At 40.4% G+C, this 15,403-nt stretch overlaps 2 protein-coding genes across 2 annotated transcripts in view; one reads left to right on the top strand and one right to left on the bottom strand.

Moving 5' to 3' along the window:
- The window catches only part of LOC122815440 (zymogen granule membrane protein 16-like), a 438,821-nt gene extending 430,724 nt beyond the window's left edge, over nt 1-8,097 (bottom strand). The window contains exon 1 of the mRNA XM_044087931.1: nt 7,704-8,097. The gene's annotated coding sequence lies outside the window, so the exon portion shown is untranslated. The remainder of the gene's footprint in view (nt 1-7,703) is intronic.
- The window catches only part of LOC122815439 (serine/threonine-protein kinase NLK2-like), a 448,006-nt gene that overhangs the window by 113,772 nt on the left and 318,831 nt on the right, over nt 1-15,403 (top strand). The gene's annotated exons all lie outside the window — the stretch shown is intronic.

The raw sequence follows: 15,403 nt of genomic DNA, 5'->3' as shown, positions 1-15,403 counted from the left end.
TGTCACTTCCAATGCCACTGTCTCTGTATTGGCTCATGGGTAAGTACTAGGCTAGCTGCTTTTGAGAGCTATTTTTAAGCCTAGCCAATAAACCATTTTTGTGCTCAAATTAACCTGTCCCATTTGGTTAGAGATTGGCCTTACCCATCCCAGAGTTAATAGTTATATATTACCCCTAATGTAAACAACTTGGATCGTACCATAGATGACATGAGGGGATACATGCATGGGATAAAGCATTTAGGAGATGCCTCTGTCCATTAGTTCTACGGGGGAAGTCCTGGGGTAAATTGTTCTGTTTCCATCAATAGATCCAAGTTGTACGCGAATAAGAACACATATGAACTTTGTTTTATGTGGATGGGGAGTCTGTTTCAGACCAGAAGTATCCTGTGTGAGATATACCTATCCCTCCAAACCACTCTGTTGATGTCACAGAAGAGGTTTAGACCCCTAAACTGAATGTTTTTGATGCCATTTGACTTCCTGATGTGCAGTAAATCCATCAGTAATGGATTGGAGGATGCCATGTATGCCAGACACAGGTTACCTCTAAGCAGTCTGTAGTATAGTGACAGGACTTAGTCAGTCCATCTAGGACATGTTGTTTAGACATTGTATCCTTTTAGTAAGGTATCTCTGTGGGCGTTCCAGTTGTTACATGTGTCTAGACAGATACATGCCAAAGCTGGTATTATATTCAATGACTGGACTAATGAGGGCTGAGTAAACAGGGACAAAGACATCTCTAGATTTATAAAAAATATTTCTGTTTATAAGCTGTGCATTATAGAAGGCATTTTTTGCAACAATTTGGCACATGGTTAAAAGTTAGATCATTGTCCACACAAGTTCCCAAATCTCAAACTGTGCCAACTGTTGGGGGCATATTGTACACAGGAGGATACTAGGCTAACAGCCATAGAGCCCTTACAAGCCTAGCCATATTTATCCCAAGTTACTCCAATTGTCTGTGGTTAGGTGAGTGAAGTTCACAGAGGTAAGAGTCTATGGTAGTTAATGCCAACTTCCTGTGTCCAGGTGGGACACCGGCACCACTTCAGGAGTGAATTTGTGATCACCCATCTGTTGATTTAGGTTGCGTTTGAATAGGATCAGGAAGGGGCTCTCTTTCACATAAATTGAAGGCTCGTTCCAGAGAAGTGACGGTCTCTGGGAGATGTAGCTATCTCACCAACATGACCTGTTCATGTCCGAGGCTAAGTTATGACTCCTGGACAGAGTGACCCTCCTGCAGTTTGATTTACAAATGTGTAGCATTTCCATTAGAGGCAGTTCAGAGACTGCCCTGAAAGCCAGACACAGGTTATCCCCTTAGCAACCTGTGGAAATTCCCTGGGATAGATGACTTTCGGAATTCTACAAGAATGCATTTTATGACATTTAGTTTTAGTCCACGCTTTTGGCACCAGTTATTTATTTGGGACAAACCTTCCTGCAGGATGATTAAGTCATATTGCGGATTTAATGACTGCTCTTAGCTTGCAGTCATCTGCACATGTAGTCAGCCAGAGTCCTTTGGTATTGGCTTTTACAACAAAAAAGTAGATACCAAACAGGACAGGTCCCAGCACAGAACCCTGGTGGAGTCCACTAGAATTTTTGTTGAGTTCCATCCCCCCATGCCAGACATTTATTCCCCATTCTCTTGTACTCTGTACATGCTCAGAGAACCTTACTTTTGTACTATAACCATTCATTTCATGCTATTACACCAGTAGTGTGTATGATTTTTTGTGGAGCAGTTATGAAGAAATGTTTAAACAAATGAACCTAGGAGGTGCATAGGTGCTGCTAAGAGACAAAGTAAAAAAAAGTTAAAAAGTTGACTGTTGTATACAAATGAGTAGTGTTCAGCTTTATGTAATGAGAAGTGGTTTATGTGTGCATGGTGTAGCCTGTTTTCATGATGTGAAGTGTAGTCTTTCCCATGTGAGAAAGTGGCATGCATTTTTTAGGGAGTAAGTGAACATCCATTCATAGGGTATGATTTTTCCTGTATTTATGGTAGAAATGTTTAAAAATGGTATTCAGGTGTCTAATCAAGTCACTTTTTGCACAAAATCTGATCTCATAAACCTGACTAATTAAATCACTACTCTGATCATTTTTTTATAACTTATATTAAGGTTTTGCAATCTAATATTAGGACAATATAGATGGTGAAGCCCCTTTGCATGCAGGATGTGGGGGACTCCTACCCTTCAAAAAATCTTTTTGTCAAGAACTATTTCAATTTGTGAGGATCATGTGACTGATCTTCATTGAAAAGTGACTTAGTCTGATCACCTAAATTCTCTAAAGCATCTTAGTCTGTTTACTTCACTAGTTAGGCTACTTAATCATTGCTGAGCAGCGATACTGTATTATCAAGACTAGTGTTAAACGGTAATCTTTATTACTGAAAGATGTAGTGAGATAATTAAAAAATCATAGGCTTTGAAATGGACATGTTTGTGCAGTGTTCATGATTACACATCAGAAGGTGAGGTTAAGGTTCCAAGCTCTTGTAGCAAAATGTTCACTCCCAGGAATAGAAAAGTAGCAGTATTTGGCCTGGCTTTGGACAGTGATGGACGAAGCACTGAATATGACTTGGGTGATCCAGGTTCAGTTAGTTACTTAGATGTTGGAAGACCCAGGCAAGGGGAAATGATAGGACTAATGCCAGCTCACTAGTCCTCTGGGTAGGAGTGGTTGGTGCATCTGGTTTGCCTATTGCCGACTTGCAAGATGCTTATACAGTACCAGACTGGAAACTTGATTGCGAGTCTGTTAAGCTAGTAAAAGTCATCTCTATTGCCTTATGTGTGCTCTAGCATGCATGCGCAAGGGGAAGGTGCAACATCACCGATCACTGATCAGTATTAGCAAAAAACTACGGGCACTCATAAAATTATCTAAGGCCAGCTTCAAGAGAAAAATTGCACAGGACACTAAGGATAATCACAAGGCTTTCTTTAGTTATGTTAGGAACCTGGGTGGTAATTCCCAGATATGCTCAGAATTAGTCCAAAATGACAAAAAATACACTGAACCCACAGACATTGCCAACATCCTAGCTGACAGGTTCAGTGCAAATTTCCCCCCCTCCCCACCAAAAGGGCAAATATCTATCCCAGCAGAGTGCTGCCCCCCTGACATCTCAGATGCTCAGGTAAGAGCCGCCCTCTCCAAAGCAAAAAACACAGCATCAATGGGACCAGACGGTGTCCTGGGCTGCGTCCTACATGAACTCCAAGAAGAGCTAAACCCAAACATAAAACTACTGTTCAGTCTCAGCCTTACTACAGGATATGTGCCCAAAGAGTGGCGTACAGCAACAGTGGTCCCTCTCCATAAAGGTGGTGCCTCAATGGATCCTGGAAACTATCGCCCCATAAGCCTGACTAGCTTAGTCTGCAAAGCTATGGAAAGGATCATCATGGACCTCATAAATAAAGATATTGGGGACCTACAGACACTGGATCCTACCCAGTTCGGCTTTGTTAAGGGCAGATCCTGCCTTTTAAACCTGGTTGATTTCTTTGAAACAGTCACCAAGGCGATTGACGAGGGGAAGGTGGTCCACACAGCCTACCTGGACCTCGCTAAAGCCTTCGATACAATACCCCACTCGGGCATTATAGATAAGCTCACCAGCTTAAATATAAACCCCTATGTCACTAGATGGATTGCAAACTGGCTCAAGGACAGTACCCACATGGTTAGAATTGCTGGAGCCATGTCAGACTCCAAACCAGTTACAAGTGGTGTCCCACAAGGCTCAGTCCTGGGACCTCTCTTGTTCGGTATATATTTCTCGGAGGTACAGGCCAACACGGAAGGACTGTGGCTGACCAAGTTTGCAGATGACTGCAAACTGGGCACCATAATCGACTCTCCAGCTGACACAAGCATCCTCCAAAAGGGCCTCATAGAAACAGACAACTGGTGCCAGAGCCATGGCCTCAAGCTAAATGCCAAAAGTGTATAGTCATCCCCTTTGGCAAAACAAAGTGCCCACAAATTACCACATAGGTGGTAATCCATTAAGTACAGAAGAAGTAATTAGGGACCTGGGGACCCAAGTTGATAGCAATCTCTCATTTGACAACCACATGGCCAAAGTGGTTAGAAAAACATTTTATATAGCCCACCTAATCATGAAGGGATTCACATCTAGATCAGGGGAGGTCATCGTGCCTCTTTACTCATCCCTCATCAGGCCCATAATTGAGTACAATGCCCCTTTTGGGATGTACCTTACCAGACACCTGCAGCAACTGGAAAGACCCCAAAAGTACCTCACCAAGAGGATCAAAGGGCTCAAACAGATGCCATATGCTGCCCGGTTAAAGAAACTCCATCTCTACTCAGTGGCATACCGCCTGTTCAAAGGCGATCTGTGCCTGACGTATAAAGCCATGTCCAACCCGGAATTAATGGACATGCTGCACCTCAGAAAATCCAATTCCCATCGAGTTATGCGCTCGAGAGACTTGAACCTCAGCACTGAAATAAATAGGACATGCTGGAGGGACAGATTCATAACCCAGAGGCTCCCTTCACTCTGGAATAAAATCCCAGTCCAGGTTAGGCAGAGTCCCTCATTGACTCTCTTCAAGAGGAATCTTGATGAGTGGATGGGAGATCGTAGGTTTACCCCGGGTATCACTTCTGTGTCACTGTTAGACAGAGGCACAGTATACTAACCTCGAAAAAGGGCATAGCAAAATAAATTTAAAATGGGTGGCGAAAGCCAAACACATTCTGGCTAGGCTTATAAATGCCCTAGGGCAGATAGCCTAGTATGAACCTATGAACATGTCTGTACAGTGATATAGGTGCTCATGTTAGTCACCTGAGTGTGTTGTCAAGACTTACAGAAAAATGTCTTGTCCATCTGAATTAATTAGGTTAGTCCTACACCAATAGGCATGAGTGGCAGCAGAGGGGACTGAAGCAAGGAGGAAATCAGAAGAGAAAATGTCCCCTGATTCATTAGGCTATTCTTGATGTTCTGTCAGGAGGATGGAGCCACAGAAGGGTGATGCTCCACAGACAGCTGGGCCCCCAAGTAATCTCCACATCTGGATGACAGCACCCTCCAGACACTGCTCACCTAAGTTGCTCACCACAGTGTCACAGACTGGGAGCAAATGAGCTGATAGTCATTTGAGATTGGGTAGTAGTTGGTAGCTTAGGAAGCAAACAGCACCTATAAAAAAGTAAAGAATAAAAAGGTAAAAGTGCCTTAAAAAAAGTCAACCAATAAACCAAAAATGAAGGCACTGGTTAGGCAGGTCGGATATCAGTCGAAAAAAGTTTATTGTAGACACTGAAGCACACTGACAACAATGTTAAATCCACACTAACGCTTTAACTTTTTTCACCATGTTTTCGTCCTATAACTTCATCAGACTGATGTCCAACCTGCCTAACCAGTGCCTTCTTTTTGGACCTATAAAAAAGTAGGTGTGTGTGTGTGTGTGTGTGTGTGTGTGTGTGTGTGTGTGTGTGTGTGTGTGTGTGTGTGTGTGTGTGTGTGTGTGTGTGTGTGTGTGTGTGTGTGTGTGTGTGTGTGTATATACATATATTATATATATATATATATATATATATATATATATATGTGTGTGGGTCTACTTCAAAACATTGAATTGTCATAACATTTAAACTCAAAACACTGAGACCATAACATCGAAAACCCAAAACAACGAAATCTCAGAGCACTGAAACTTTGCGTCATAAGATAGAAAACTACAATACACAGATAAATAACAACCTCTCCATCTATAACACCAAACTAACAAACACAATTTTACTACGTTTCTGCAGGAGGACATGGGGGAGCTCTGCCCCCCCCCCATAAATTAAATATGCCAACTCCAAGATCGCACTACAGTGGAAAAAAGTTAATTTCCTAACCTCACTGTAATGTGTTCACATATACAGAATGTAAACATAATGTCTAAATCACTTGCCTGTATGGCCTAAAAACACGTACAGATTGAAGACTTTTCCCCCTACTCACTTCTCCCAGCACTTCTCAGAACACTAACGTAACTTCCATGAAAGCAACACATCCATATGTTGACATTCTGTATGGTGAGCATGTTAGAATGGGGTTAGGAATTAACTTTTTTCCACTGTAGTGCGATCTAGGAGTTGGTATATTTCATTTATGTGGGGTGTGGGGGGGGGGTGCAGGGGGGGCTTGCCCCCCTGCAGAAACGTAGTAAAAAGTGTGTTTCTTAGTTTGGTGGTGGTATAGGTGGCGGGGATATTATTTACTTGTGTGTTGTAGTTTTCTGTTATGATGCACACTTTCAGTGTTCTGAGTTTTCTTTGCTTTGGGTTTTCAGTGTTTTGTGTTTTCGATGTTGTAGTCTCAGTGTTTTGAGTTTCGATGTTATGACAATTCAGTGTTTTGAAGTAGACCCATATATATATATATATATATATATATATATATATATATATATATATATAGTATATTTAAGTTATGGTATAAAATACTGTGACCATGTTCAACTCTCTGAACAAGGTGTTGTAGTTTGCCATGAAAGCAGTGTAGTAAAGTTTACCTTCAAAGAGCATAGTCTGAAATTTTGCCATACAAAGTTAAGTGACATAGACTAAAAACTGCAGCAGATTTGCATCAGCATGCAGATGTTTGTAAAGGAGGAATGTACAGATTAGGTTTGTGCAGGAAGGTACAACACCCATTTCCTGAACTCGATAAACATGCAGATTAAGTGCATGCTGTCTAAAAAAAAAATGCCTTTCCTTATTTCAAAACACAAGTGCTGATTTCAGAGAAGTTCACAAATGCAGTTTTCCCTTTCTAAAGCCACCAAAGGAAGGAGAAATGCAAATTGTTTATTTTTTGTGGAAAAAACATTATTTGCCTTTTCTCAGAATAATGTGATCTGTGGAGGTGATTACAGAAAGTAGCAGAGTGGTATGAGGATGCATCTAGCTTGTCTCTCATTTAAAGTACTAATTTTGGACTGATGCCTATTTTCAGGTTTCTGATTACAACTGTATCTGTTTGTAAAGAGATGTCTGCTGTTTGCTACGATACCACAATAAATGAGTAGTCCATGTTATGCCTGAGGTAAAGAAAGAAACGGCTCACCAATAATCTGTGGGAAGTGTAATGTAACCGTAAATGGACCAGTGATGATCAATTAATGCTGTGAAGAGTATTTTGGTTCAGGAAAATAAACATTTTGCTTGCACAATCTGCTGAAACAAGCTTGCAGTTAACCTGTTTAAAAGCGGAAGAATGTTCCAAACATTCTGTCTCTCTTTCTCACTGTTTGTATGCACAAAGCCTGCTGTTGAAGCTGTCTGGTGTTTGGCATTGCTTGAGTGCTTGCTGTCTGGCTAATAACTGACCAGATGTCAGAAAGGTTTCCTGGGAATCCATATATTCTGAAAGACAATTACTGAAGAGATGGACCCAGAGATTATTTAAAAAAAAATGTTGGTGATTATTTAAAAAAAATGTTGGTAAATGTATCGTAACATTTAAAAGAATATAGGCTATGAAAAGACATAGAGGTGGGAAATAAACTTGCAAAGAATAGACTGCCCAAAGCAAGGGAAAACATTAATGTGCCTTCTTAGTTTTCCACAGACTAGACCTATAGTGGTATTAAGCCTTCTTCTAATTAGTGATTTATTGACATTACCTTTTAAAGTATGATGCACTGTTCTGATCGGATTACTAGCTACGGGAGGTGAGTTAAATAAGTCTGCTTTCTTCCATGTCATGTAGTTGCTAACTTCCGGGTGGTTGCTGACTCACTCTTTTGTCAAGTCCCTTAAAACCTTCCTTTGATATTTTCTCTTGCAGTCTTGGAGCAGTACTATTTCATGTCATGGAAGACATTATGAGCAGATTTGCGGCTTGTTTCCCTGTAATTTATTACAGTACTTTGATTTGCAAATAGGCAAAGTACATTCTTACTAAGTCTGTCGCACTTGTGGTCTGTGCTGTTAGCAGATCATGTGCCTTTATTACTGTTTTCACCTGCAAATAGGAATGTCATCACTATACTGCTGCGCTGTTTTTCTGGCAGCACACAAGGGCAACATGCAAAGAATCTGAGAGTAGATAAATAAGGATAAATAGAATAAATAAGGACCGACTGGCCAACATAGTGAGCCTGTTTTCAGATGTGCTGAATAAGCTACAAATTCTACTTTACTTGTCACTGAGTTTTCTTACTGTTTTTGGCTGTACTGTATCTTGGGATAGGATAATCCATTTCCCTACCACCCGCTCTGTGAAATAATATTTTCTTGTGCCTCTGTTGACCCCACCCACCTTGAACTTTGAAATTATTCACCAATACAAGATAATAGCCTGTATAGCATGGCTGAATTACCATGGCTACAGAAAGGGGTACAAAAATGTGACCTCATAGATGTATATTGGATGACTTTGAAGCACTACAGTTGATTACTGAAATGAGAGAGAAACTTGGTGTGGTTTATAGTGACTGCTAATTACTGACATAGTAAAAAGCTTTGCTCATATTACAGTAGTGACTTCCATTTTGAGGAGGAGGTGAAGAAAGGTGATGCTTGCTAGCTAGATTTATTGACTGAATCATATTTGGTAATCTTTGGAGTGATATAATTTACAGTCAGATTGCCCTCGTGTCCATATTCTGCAAACTTTGCATATTTTTGTGATATGTACATACCTCACAATTGTCCAGAATTTCACAGAATGTCTAGATTTCTGCCTCATATTTTTAGTCTGTTCCTCATTTATTCTGTGGTTTTCTAACCAATAATTGTTTGAAGTTAGGCATTTGAGTTTTAAATGTCATATTCTTTCAAAAATGCATACTAATTTAAATCATTTTTCTGATTTTTAGCCTTTGTCCCCCTTTATTTTTGGCTTTGTTCAGAATTCTCTTGAGGTGATGACAGATATGGTTTTGTAGTAAATTAAGCTTGAGGCAGACTTGTTGTACAGGTGTGCAAGACAAGTTTAGAGGAAACTATCACTTTATAAGTGAGCCGTCTATAGCCAAACCTTTTAGACCAAGAACTCTGGACAAGGCCATAAAAAATGGGGGGACGAGAGTCCAAAATAGGGACAGTTTTTAAATATTGCTCTTATAAACTTAGAAAATAGAAAGAGTAACGTTTTCCATTAGCTTGGATTTTCTGAAGAGTATGAAGTCTGAAACTCAAATGCCTGTCATTTATTTTCTGACTTCCATCATTAATAATTTGTCAATCCATCCATTTACAACCTCTTTCTCCCAGTTTGCACCTGGGATTTGGGTGTCACTTCACTAGTGACAATCATCTAGAGCCAAGGTTTACACCACCGGGTGGCTAACCCTGCAGTGATACTTCTTCCACACTACACACGCACACCTATTGCCAATTTAGAGTGTCCGGTCCATCTACTGTATGTCTTTGGAATGTGGGAGGAAGTCAGAAGACCAAACATATGAGGTGACAATATGAACAGTTAAGAGCTATGGTGAGCCAGGATATTCATACTCTACACACTAATCAACTGTGCACAATTTGTTGGAATGTTTAGAAGAGCAACTTTTAGTGCATGAAGCTTGATTTGTAGTCATTCTTTTCTTGCCCATTGACAAGTTTATTTTCCCGTCTTTTGGGCATATGCAGCCATGCCTCAGTGAGTGGTTGAGGAACCCTGCAGATGACCGGGATGTGCTACATTTTTTTTGTTTGTTTTTTATTATACATGGTCCACTCATGCTTCACATATAGCTAGAGAGTATCAGTAGTTTATTCCCCTGATGTTCACATACATGCTTTGTGACCTATTTTGCCTTATGTGATGAAGAACTTCACTAGTTAGAATTGTTCTTCCTTACATTCACTGAGAGATCTGTGGCCTTCTGTCCTGTTTCACACTTGAGGTGCATCTGTTTGCACCCCCCCAGTCCCTTGCCAGGGTATCTTTTAGAAATTCTAGGGCAGTGCAAGCAGCTGGGTCTCCAAAAGTGTTGATTTACCTTTATTAGGGTTGTAGTGGACTTATTGAAATTTTGTAGTGCATACGTCAGACTGGTGTTTGAAAGACTCTTAGAGTATTTTTTTTTTTTTTTTACTGTTGCCTGACTACTGATGTGTTACAGACTTCTAAACATGAAATAACTGCATTTCAGCGAACATTCAAAGCTGTTCTACATGTTTTGTATTGTTCTAAAGTGTTTGTTGCATTACCATCAGCTGTATGCATGCCAAATTATTCTGCATTTATACCTTCACAACCCTTCAGTACATTTAAACTAGTATTTCCATTCCGTACTGTTACATGTATTTCAGTTAAAACATATGGCACATGGTAAGCTTGTTGTTCTCTTTGCTGTGATTTCTTTGCATTCTGAAAAGTCTTTGTCTCTGACAATATAGTTATATTCCACATATTCTGAACTAATCTCATTCTTACATTCTGTATCAGTGGAAGCACCCATAGCTTTTTTATGTATGTATGTATGTATGTGTGTGTGTGTGCATGTGTGTATGTTCGTATACATATGTCTGTATAGCTAGATAGATATATGTCCACACTAAGCACACATTAATTACTGTTTTGATTGTTTGCTTATTAGGAAGACAATAGGGAGATTTACAGAAAAAATATTAAGGATTACTAAAGTTGTAGTGGTGGTGCTGCGGTAGCATTGTCGCCTCATAGCAAGACGTTGTCCTGTTCGATTCTCAGCTAGAGCGTCTTCTGTGTGGAGGCATACGTGAATGGGGCGTGCCTTCGTTGAAGGTTGTGCGTCAGGGCTGGTAACCCGGTACATAAAAATCCACTACCAATCATTAGCGGACCGGAGTTCCGCTGTGGCGACCCCTAACCGGGAAAAGCCGAAAGACACAAACAAACTAAAGTATAATGTGTTCTAGCTGGTCTGTATTCAATGCTGGATTCAGTGTAAAAAATAGGTACAAAAGTATTCATTTACAAGCTGATTCAGATGTTTAATTCAGTAGGGATTAAATTGGGCACAGATGATTAACCCTGATAAAGTTGGCTTTTGTTGGTGTTGGAATGAATGGGGCACTCCGCTGACATTTGAAATGACCATTAAATGTGTTTTTGTGTGTATTATGCTTTAAGCAAGAAATAATGCCAGACAGATGTGTGTTTTAGTGGGGAAATAACACCCAGCCAGGGGAGATGTTCTTCGTGTTTCACTGTTGCAGTCATTACATTTGGGTTATCTGCTTGCGGGTAACCCTCAGTCAGCCTGATTATCAAAGTCTTGGGTCCTGCGTCAGTTGCTGTCTCATCTTCCATGACGTCAGGTAGTCAGGGGTATAAAGCATGCTGCCGATGTCATTACATCAGTCTTTCTTGCTGTGCGGTACCCAAAGCAGAAGCAGTTCGCAAGTGCCGGTCAGCCGATTCCTGAAATTTTCGTTTTCGAGTTTCAGATCAGAAGTCTTCAACTAAGCTAAGTACCTCGTTGGGGGTCCTTTTTCTTGCTCTAAACCAATGTCAGTAAAAGTTAACAATTGTATTTCTTGTGGAAAGCAAATACCTCATAAAGATTTTCATTCGTACTGCATTCCTTGCTTAGGCCCAGACCACGATGTACCTTGTTGTTGGTTTTGTGCCTTATTCAGTCCTCGTACTGTTCTTTATCGGTTCATTTTCGCATCTAAATTTTTTGGTACTCTGTTCAATTATCCAGAAATGGCTTCAGTAAGCCACCCAACTACTGACATTCTGAAAAAACGCAAAGATAAAGACAGAGACAGACCACATAGGTCCAAAGCTGCTGACAACACTTCTGCTAAGTTAGTCGCCAGTTCACCGGTACTCAATGAGGAGCTTTCGCAGCTCCTGATACCCGCTACTTCAGATTCGCAGACATCTACTGAGACCCATTCGGAGTCCGGTATGCCATGAGATGCTTCTTCAACTGTGGAACCTGAGGATGTCTCTACCTTGGATGAGTCCGGAGCCACTGTGCAGGCAACTGCTTCTGAGGGTGTATTCAGGCCTACTGACTTGTATATTAAACCAACGCCATCTTCTTCAAGGCCTAAAACTCGATCCATGCCTAGAAAACTGATACCCAGACCACATGGTCAGGCCCCTATGCCTGAAAAACTGATGATAAGAATGGCTGAAGATTTGATTACTCTCGTCAGGGGAAGCCACCCTTCTCCCTCTAAGAGACCTAGAACTGATTTTTCTTCTGATTCTTCTGATCAGGATTCTGAAATTTCTGTTTTCTCTGATGACCAAGAGTTGCCCTTATTTACCTATGAGGATTCTGATGCAGAGGACTCCATTCCCTCTGCTTCCCCTCCTGAGGATTTCTCTTTTGTTTGAAATCTTGCATACTCTTAGGGAGTATTTCCTCTGGGAAAGCCAGGATTACTCTGACTCCAAAAAGAGGCTTAGGGAATTCTTACTCCTACCTCAACACAGGCCTTTAGCTATCCCTCCTGTACTGGGCGTTGTAGATGATGCCTTCTTGGAATCTAGGCTGGCCCCTGACACTTTACCTCCGGCTCCCAGAAAGCCTGACAGGTATTACAGAGTACCTGACTCTCACAAGTTCCTCTTTAAGAATCCTACTGCAGATCCTGAGACCATTTCACAGGGACCCAAAGGCATTAAGGCTACTACTGCCAAAAACCCTACCCCCTCTGATAGAGATTCCAGGGCCCTGGACAGATGGGGCAAGAAGGTACACACTTCTGCAACTTTGGCCATTAGGGCCTTAAACTGCCAGTTTCATATGTTAAAGTATCAGCAGCATATTATTGGATTGCTTAAACAGAAAATGATGTTGATTCCTGACTGTGCTGAAAATAAGGATTTACAGGATTTAATGCATTCTGCTGAACAAGTTGGAAAACATACTTTGCAATGTGGCTTTCATTCATTAGAGGTATCTTGCAGGGCTGCTGTCACTGGGTCTGTACTTAGAAGACATGCTTGGCTTAAAGGACAACTACAGGATAATATGCATGATTTCTTCTCCCTAATGTATTTTTTCCCCTATCTGTCGATACCGCCCCTGAAGATAATCATTAAGATATAAGGGGAAGTATTTATTTTGTCATTTTTGGTGATTTCCGTTGTTCTGCTAGCGGTACAGCTAGTCATCTTTCTTAAAACTTCAATCTCGCGCTGTATGGATTCTCCGACAAATCGCCCATGTACTCTCCAAGCTTTGCAGAGTAGACCACACCCTCCTCTGCTTTTTTCGCCCCAGGAAATGCCCTATATACAATTATACATGCCCACTTAACATTTGCATGAAATCCGGCCTTCCTATTTGCATAGGAACTCCCTTGCTCAGGAGAAGGAACTTCTGTTTAAATTAGTTGTTTCTGAGCGTCTTTGTTTTTCCGACGGAGCACCTAACTAGTATTCCACAAATCTTGCTAGACTGATACATGTTTAAGTGACTTTTTGTGGTGAAAAAGGATGGCTGTTGCAGACAGCAGGGACAAGGCTTCCTACTCTTCTTTCTCGAGGTGACTGGAATTGGCTCTAAACTACAAACTCCTGCAGTTTGTCAAATAACAGTATGGGATCTGCAGTTCTGGATGAAATGGCTCTCGAGACGTAAGGAGGATTTATTCTGTGCTTACCAGTGAAGAAATCCAAAATGCTCAGTAAGTCAACGAAAGGTATTTTAGCTGGTGGTAAAAGATTTTAGTGAATTCTACCCTGTGGTCTTTTTTTAACTTGCCAGTAAAGAGTTAGTGGTTGCCGTTTTGTCTTCAGCTTACTATGTATTTATGGTGTGCGGGAAATGCATTTTTAAGGGTAACATGTTGTAATTGGTGTACAAGTGTTGGGTAACTGCAGAACCACTGGAGGGGAAACTTTGATTACACTTGTAATAACATAGACTATTATTGTGAGTTTTGTCTGGATTATTTTTTTTTCTGAACTTAAACCACAAACTTTTGTTATGACGGTGCATTCAGTATCTGCACACCAGGGATATCAAGACGTGTACATTTATTTCATTACTTTAGCACTAGAACCCAGAAGAAAACTTCCAGTTAAATTAAAATTAAGTTAAAGTGATTCAAGGTGGCATAGTTTACAGAAATTTACATTTTAGAAAATATAGGGATACCAGCCTAGAATACAGAGTTGGCAGATGTAATTGTGGCTACCTGTTACTGTGTACTATGACAATTAATGACTGAATGGCAATTAATATGGCATGCTGTAAAAACGGGCATTAGAATTTACACCTTCGTGCCTTCCTTCACTGGTCCCTTCTTTTGTCTGAAGTATGATTGACAAACGTAAAGCAATGGGGGGGGGGGGTGAAGCTGCCTATTGCAATAACCAATTAAATTGCCAAAAGACTTCTAGTGAAAATTGACGTTACCACGTTACTGCAAAAGCATTACTGCTATTTTATGGCCAACTTCACAGAAGTGGCTTAAAAACAAGCACATACAGACTTCAAAATCCTGGTGTTGTGTCTGCTGAAAGGTGACCATAACCAAAGAAAGGCTCCATCAATATTTAAAGTGACTGATTTTGTCAGATGCCACTTAGTCAGACACTGACCTGAAAGAAAGGAAGCTAATACAACTGGGTCACTCATTATCAAAACTGTGTTGGCTGGACTTTACCATCCTGATTTCATTCCTAGGTGCTACATATATATGTATGTATTTATTTATTTTAGTATACTTTCTGTGAATATTCTATCCATCCATCCATCCACCCTCTAGTTAAGTTAAAAGTTATATTTATTTAAGCTTATTACTTTGTCTGATTTTGCAGTATCATGTGTGTGAATTGTACAGAACAGAAAAAAAGAAAAACAAAAGAATGGAGTCGATCATTGTGTTATTTTCTTTTTTCTTATATAATCCAATCTGAATCCAGCTAGTGTGTTTTTTTCTTCTGCTGGGTGTTGGCTGTTGACAATTGTTGTAGTTGCTATGTTTTCCTATAAATATTTTATTTTTTTATATTAAGTTGACTATATTCTTGTTGTGTCTATGTATTACAATCAACATATTGATCAGCTTTAACTTCCTGAGTCGGATATCTTCATATGATCTTTGATGTGTCAAAAAATGACTGAATGCACATGTGATAAATTATAGGCTTGTGTTTATATAGTAGGCTAATTACCACTGGGGCCTTTAGAAGCCTAGCCATGCAACTCAATCCAAATGCATCCACTGGTAACATATGCTTTTTGATGGGGGGTACATTTGTTAGGATTTTGCTAAAAAGTTATGTTAGTTACGGAATGTTTACTGTCAGACATGGGGGCTAGCCCAGGGATAAAATTGCGATTTCTCCTCCAATGACCACAGTTATATTTGAATTTGGTTGGGGATGGGCTCTGTTTCGCATCGATGGGGAGACTAT

Source organism: Protopterus annectens, chromosome 11.part0 (assembly GCF_019279795.1).
Source record: "Protopterus annectens isolate FY-2018-M chromosome 11.part0, PAN1.0, whole genome shotgun sequence".
Taxonomy (NCBI): domain Eukaryota; kingdom Metazoa; phylum Chordata; order Ceratodontiformes; family Protopteridae; genus Protopterus; species Protopterus annectens.
The sequence above is the reverse complement of the archived record's forward strand: the minus strand, read 5'-3'. Positions and strand labels throughout refer to the sequence as shown.